Source organism: Eptatretus burgeri, chromosome 13 (genome assembly GCF_056783735.1).
Source record: "Eptatretus burgeri isolate ZD-2024b chromosome 13, Ebu_testis_v1, whole genome shotgun sequence".
In the NCBI taxonomy this organism is placed as follows: Eukaryota; Metazoa; Chordata; class Myxini; order Myxiniformes; family Myxinidae; genus Eptatretus; species Eptatretus burgeri.
Genome location: NC_140973.1, coordinates 78,089,044 through 78,095,296, shown reverse-complemented (window position 1 = coordinate 78,095,296; position 6,253 = coordinate 78,089,044).

Sequence of the window (6,253 nt, the reverse complement as noted above, 5' to 3'; positions counted from 1 at the left end):
GATGCTATGGATCGGCAGTCCCTCTGGGGGACAGGGCATGGGGTCTTGCAGTGAATTCATGCATTAAATCATGTAGCTCAATGAAGCTTGTTCATTTGTTCACTCAATATAATTCTCCAAGCAGAAGAAAAACGTGTTTAATGCTTTGGAAATTATACATTTTCTTGTGTATGTATGGAGGAAAGAACATAGCCTTGTTTGCTTCAAGAGGTATAATCGGCTTAGTTATAAGACTCGTTATTTCTTTAAATTACCAGTAAATCACAATTTAAATTTAAATTATCACAACAGATTTCGACACTTATTTCGTCTGGACGATATCCGGTCCGAAAAAGTGAAATAATATTTCGATGATATACTTTAGTCCGTGAGAGTAGATCGTGGAAACTCGTCTCATACAATACATGAAATCGCTCTTAGCTCCGAATTTGAAAACTTATCATACTTACAAAAGCAATGTACACGATTGGTAGTTGTGTACATTGTCTACAAAGATGTGTACAGTTGTGTACAGTGTGTATGATGTGTACAGTGTGTACATTGTACACATACAGTTGTGTACAATGATGAACATGCATTCAATATTAGTGAGTAAAGTGAAAAAGAAACTTTATCGTGAAGAAATCATTGCGGTCTGTTCCAAATCAGGGTAAGGTTGAGCAGGCCAAAAAACATGGTGGCTTCAGACCCCAGCTAGGTTACCCAGGAAACGCCTTAAGACCCCAGACAGCGCGGTGGCCGAGGATCGCCTGATGAAGGATACAATTAAATAAGGCTGTTAATTATCTTCAAAAGGGGTGTTTTAATTAACCCAAACACCCAATTTTCACTCTTGCACTTCCATGGAGTTTTCTTCATGTGCATACAAAGTTCCAGGCTGCTGGGTTATTTTTATTTATTTTAAATAGTTTTAGAGTTAAGGAGGAGACGCACACACTGACACACACATTGCCTTTTATTAGTATAAACAACCTTAACTCATAAGCAATTTACTGATTTTTCAAACTGCCCGGATCATCAGCTGGACACCGTTTTTCATCGAGGTTTCGATCCTTTCAGCGTGGAGTTTGAGAAACTGGTAATAAAAAAATAGGACCACTGCACTTGTAGCTTGTGTGGACCTTGTCCTAATGTTGTAACCTCAAATTTGGTACATTCTGACTGGTGGGTCTGGAGAAAAAGATTTTGGACGGAATTTGCACGACCGCCATTTTGACACATTTCCGGTCACATGATCAGCATGGCCTCTGCAAATGAATATCTTCCACGATTTTCTCCACGAACTTCCACGATTTTCTCCAAAATTGACAAAGTCAGCCATTTTATCAAACTTCCGGAACGTGATCGCCATGACCAGCAATTTAACATCCCTACCCTGGCCTAATGAAACTCAAATTTTGTAGCATTCTGATTGGTGGATCAGGGGAAGAATCATACAAGAAGATTGGGGAAACAGCCAAACTTGAAAATAATTTGAGCCAACTTTTTTTCTTGGACAAACAAGATTCAATTGTCATGAGTAATTGAACCAGAGAGTTGGTGTCAAAGCCACCCAATGCTCGCCTGTTTATACATTTATCGTTTTTAAAAGACCATTCTAATAATATTTTTTATAAAGCATTGCAGTGAAGTCTGATCCAAATAATTTTAAAGCAATATATGTATTTGTATATTGTAATCAGTAAAAAAATAGTTTGGTAGATAAAAACATTAGAAAGGAAATAACTTGCACCAAAAACTTTAACATTTTCACGCTCACGCCGGGGGTATCGCGATTGCTGGCTGTTCTTCGAACAGGCGAGCTAAAAAAGGGGCTTTCCGTAAGAGAGGGAATCTATTCTTTACCCTTCTCAACGCATCAAAGATAGAATCCCACCAGACATGGGGATGGGTCTATCCTGGACATGCATTTAGGGAAATAACTGTTTGAGGACCTGGATGTTTGGATGCATTCTTCGGATCGGATTCTGAAATCCGTAACAATATGTTAGTGGATGAGGGTAAAGTTAAGGTAAGAAACTGAATTCTCATCTTTCAAATGGAAAAGGGTAGTTGGACTTTGATACAATTAATAATTTATATTTGTCCATAAATAACTATAATCAGATTTAAGTTCCAATTTATATTGAACTCGGAAAGTAATCAAAGATGAAGGCTGAAACGATTGGGAAAAACAAACAATTTAATGGTAAACACCTGTACACCTGATCAAAAAGACGCACAAAGAATAAACCCTAACAGGTGATGTGAAGAACTTCCGACAAGAGGAACAACAAACACAGTTATGGGATTAAAGATATCCCAAAGTTTGAGAAACAAAATGGGATTCCAGGTCATGTTTACACTTTTAATAAATAACTAGTCTAATAATATTTTTTATAAAGCATTGCAGTGAAGTCTGATCCAAATAATTTTAAAGCAATATATGTATTTGTATATTGTAATCAGTAAAAAATAGTGTGGTAGATAAAAACATTAGAAAGGAAATAATATACCCCAAAGGAAGCTCCATGCCAAATATCAGCATCCGAGTACACATATTAAATGAATGGCAAGCTTCTAAATAACTTGCACCAAAAACTAACATTGATGTGCTACAAAAAAAGTTAAGTTCAAAACAGGTCAAAAATTTAAAACATTTGAAATTATTTTTTAATTTCAACTTCACTACATCAATAACATACCCCAAAGGAACCTCTATGCCAAATATCAGCATCCTAGTACATATATTAATGAATGGCAAGCTTCTAAATAACTTGCACCAAAAACTTTAACGTTGATGTGCAACAAAAAAGTTAAGTTCAAAACAGTTGAAAAATTTAAAACATTTGAAATTATTTTAAATTTCAACTTCACTACATCAATAATATACCCCAAAGGAACCTCTATGCCAAATATCAGCATCCGAGTACACATATTAATGAATGGCAAGCTTATAAATAACTTGCACCAAAAACTTTAACGTTGATGTGCTACAAAAAAGTTAAGTTCAAAGCAGTTAAAAAATTTAAAACATTTGAAATTATTTTTAATTTCAACTTCACTACATCAATAATATACCCCAAAGGAACCTCTATGCTAAATATCAGCATCCGAATACACATATTAATGAATGGAAAGCTTATAAATAACTTGCACCAAAAACTTTAACGTTGATGTGCTCCAAAAAAGTTAAGTTCAAAACAGTTCAAAAATTTAAAACATTTGAAATTATTTTTAATTTCAACTTCACTACATCAATAATATACCCCAAAGGAACCTCCATGCCAAATATCAGCATCCTAGTACACATTAAATGAGTGGCAAGCTTCTAAATAACTTGCACCAAAAATTTTAACATTTTCACGCTAACGCTGATGCTGACGCTGACGCTCACGCTGGGAGTATCGCTATAGCTCTCTATTCTTCGAACAGGCGAGCTAAAAATGAGAAGTTTTGCACCTTGGAGGTTTAATTTTTTTTATGTGACAGTAAATGGTGAAAAGATGAAGTGTTGACAGCATAAATGATTTGGAATTTACTAAGCATTGCACGATGATTGCTGTCAAGGTTAACATTCGTATGAATTGTTTGCTTTGATACTTTGTAACCAAGGAGATGGGATTCTTGAAGAAAAAAAAAAAGTTTCAATGCTATTGTACGACCTACATTGGAATATGCATCACAAGTCTGGTCACCACATTTTATTAAGGACATTCAACTAATTGAGTGTCAGTATAAAGGGGGTTCTCATGTAGAATACCTGCACTTAAACATCTGGGCCTTGCATCTCAAGAACGTTTAGTACACCTACAGTAAATCAAGATTCCTTGGAATTACGCAGACTGAGGGCTGATCTTTTTATTTATTTATTTTTAATTTTGTACGGGTACGAAAACATTAATTTTAGAGATCTCTTTCAGTTTAATAGTTCCCAAACAAGGTCAAATGGGTTGCCTTTATTTCAATAGAGTAAGAAAATCGGTGTATAATGTACAAACTGTGAGAATTTGGAACAGCTTAGACTCCAGGGTTGTTTTTTCCCTGAATTTGAACAGATAATTATTATTGAATTGGAAAAAGTGGATTCAAGTAATTTTTTAAAAGTCACAAACAGTTCATTTCTGACTTGCAGATTATAAGTCACCTGAAGGCTGCTGTTTGCTTGGTCAGGTATCTATGACTAGTAATATTATGTTTTGTACAAATTTGATTTTTGGTGTATGGGTATACACCCTCTTTGCATTAGAAGAATAATTTGTGACCATTTTGACACACTTCAGGTCACTTGATTGGCATGAGTTCCACAATTTAACATCCCCACCCTGAGCTAATAATGTCACCCAAATTTGGTAACATTCTGACTGCTGGGTCTGGAGAATAAGATTTTTGAAGAACTTTACCAAGTTAGCCATTTTGACCTACTTCAAGTCACGTGACCGGAACGAGCTTTGCAATCCCCGTTAGCAGTCAGGAGAGGAACGTTGCTGCCAAATTTTAGCCGAAGTGAAAATAGGAGACGGACGGACGAACGGATGGTGTGCGATGATGATACCTTATCTGGAATGTAAATTACAGAGAAGTTAAAAATAGGGCCGCACGTCGGGAAGCTCACCTAGATCAGGAGCAAGTCACTCAAACCCTCCCCCGCAGAGCCTGATTTTTTTAATGCCGTGAACAAACTTTAGCACATCACGGATGATGAAGGTTGTGGTCAAGTTGAATTGAAATTGTGTGTGTAGTTTCGGAGAAGAGAGCAAACACCTAATTTTCACGGGTCAACCCCCCCCCCCCTTAATGAGCACAGATTTTGATGCGGTCAATACACCTTCATTAAGCATCAGATATGAAGCTTGTGGCAAAGTTTCATCAAAATCGTGTGTATGGTTCAAGCGATAATGAATGAACTCACTGACTCTTGTTCTGACTAAGTTTGGACTGACTGACTCACCTACGAACACTGCCGATCGCATAAGCCCACCTGACTAAAGTCCAGGTGAGCAAAAAATGATAAATGACCTGGAGTTATGGCAATTATCACAACCCAACAGGTGAGACAGTGCTCATCAAGCTTGCTTGAACGATTCCAAAGAGGAGGTGGTTGGTATCTGTGACTTGCAGATTCTTCATCCACCAGGGAGGGATCTCTTTAGTCCATCTCAGAACTAATGTACATACACCAGACGACCATCACTGAGTCACGGGACTAACCAGCAGCTGGTGCCCATCTTGTGGATGGGAAGTTCTCCAAAAACCCATACCTTATAAACTGCCATTGCTTCACATGTACTAGAGGTAGATATTCTGCTGCAGTTAACGATTTTGCCCCAACAGTGTCCCTGGAACGACCTCGAGCTCTGAAACCAATTTACCTTCCAGTGGTTTCTTGTCCTACGTTTGCAGCATCTGAAAAGGCACACATACAAAACGTTATACATACATACTGTTGTGGGCCGGGTATCGGCGGCGAGCACGACCGCTAGATGCAGCAGTAGAGTCGGCTCCACCGAACACCCAGAATCTAGATCGTACCTTTCCGATAACTCCAAAGGTACGGGACCCTTACAGGATCGTGAATCGTCAATAATTCAACCGCGTGGGACAGGGTTATTTGCCAAACTTCAAAATACCTTGAGGCCCATGTGGCGAGCTACCGAGGAATTCACACCCTCGACGGAGCTTGAACAGGACAAGCCGTTCCCGTGCTCGACCCGTGCGTAACCCGAGCGGATGGTTACCGAGGTCCCGTCGGTCCAAATGCACAACTACGGCAGCAACGGCCTTTTTAATCCACCAACACGCACCGTGCTAAACCAATAAAGAAAACACAGAAACGAGCTGAAACATTTAACAGGGGATTTATTTATAAATGGGGGGGGGGGGGGAAGGGAACACACAAGGTGCAGAGTTAAACCGACTAAAATAAATGCAAGTATGTACAAGGCATTTAAACAATTCCACTTAAAGACAGGCCCACAGACACACACACACACAAATACCCAAAAGAAGTGATGGCCACGGCCTTTATAGGGCCCTTCAGCTCGGGAGGGAAGGTGAGCCGAAGGGGAGAACCTGTCTCGCACCTCTCTGCCTCGTGCGGTTTTCGATGATCCGGTTTGGCGGGACTAGAATCCACAACAGTGCAATGATGGACGCCAGCCGGCGTGAAGGTGGACCGGACAGAACGCCGGCAGTCAAGACGAGACGACCAGGCGACGAGGCTCACAAGGCAACGAGACCTTCACGTTCCAGCCAGAACGCCCCGAACTGGCCA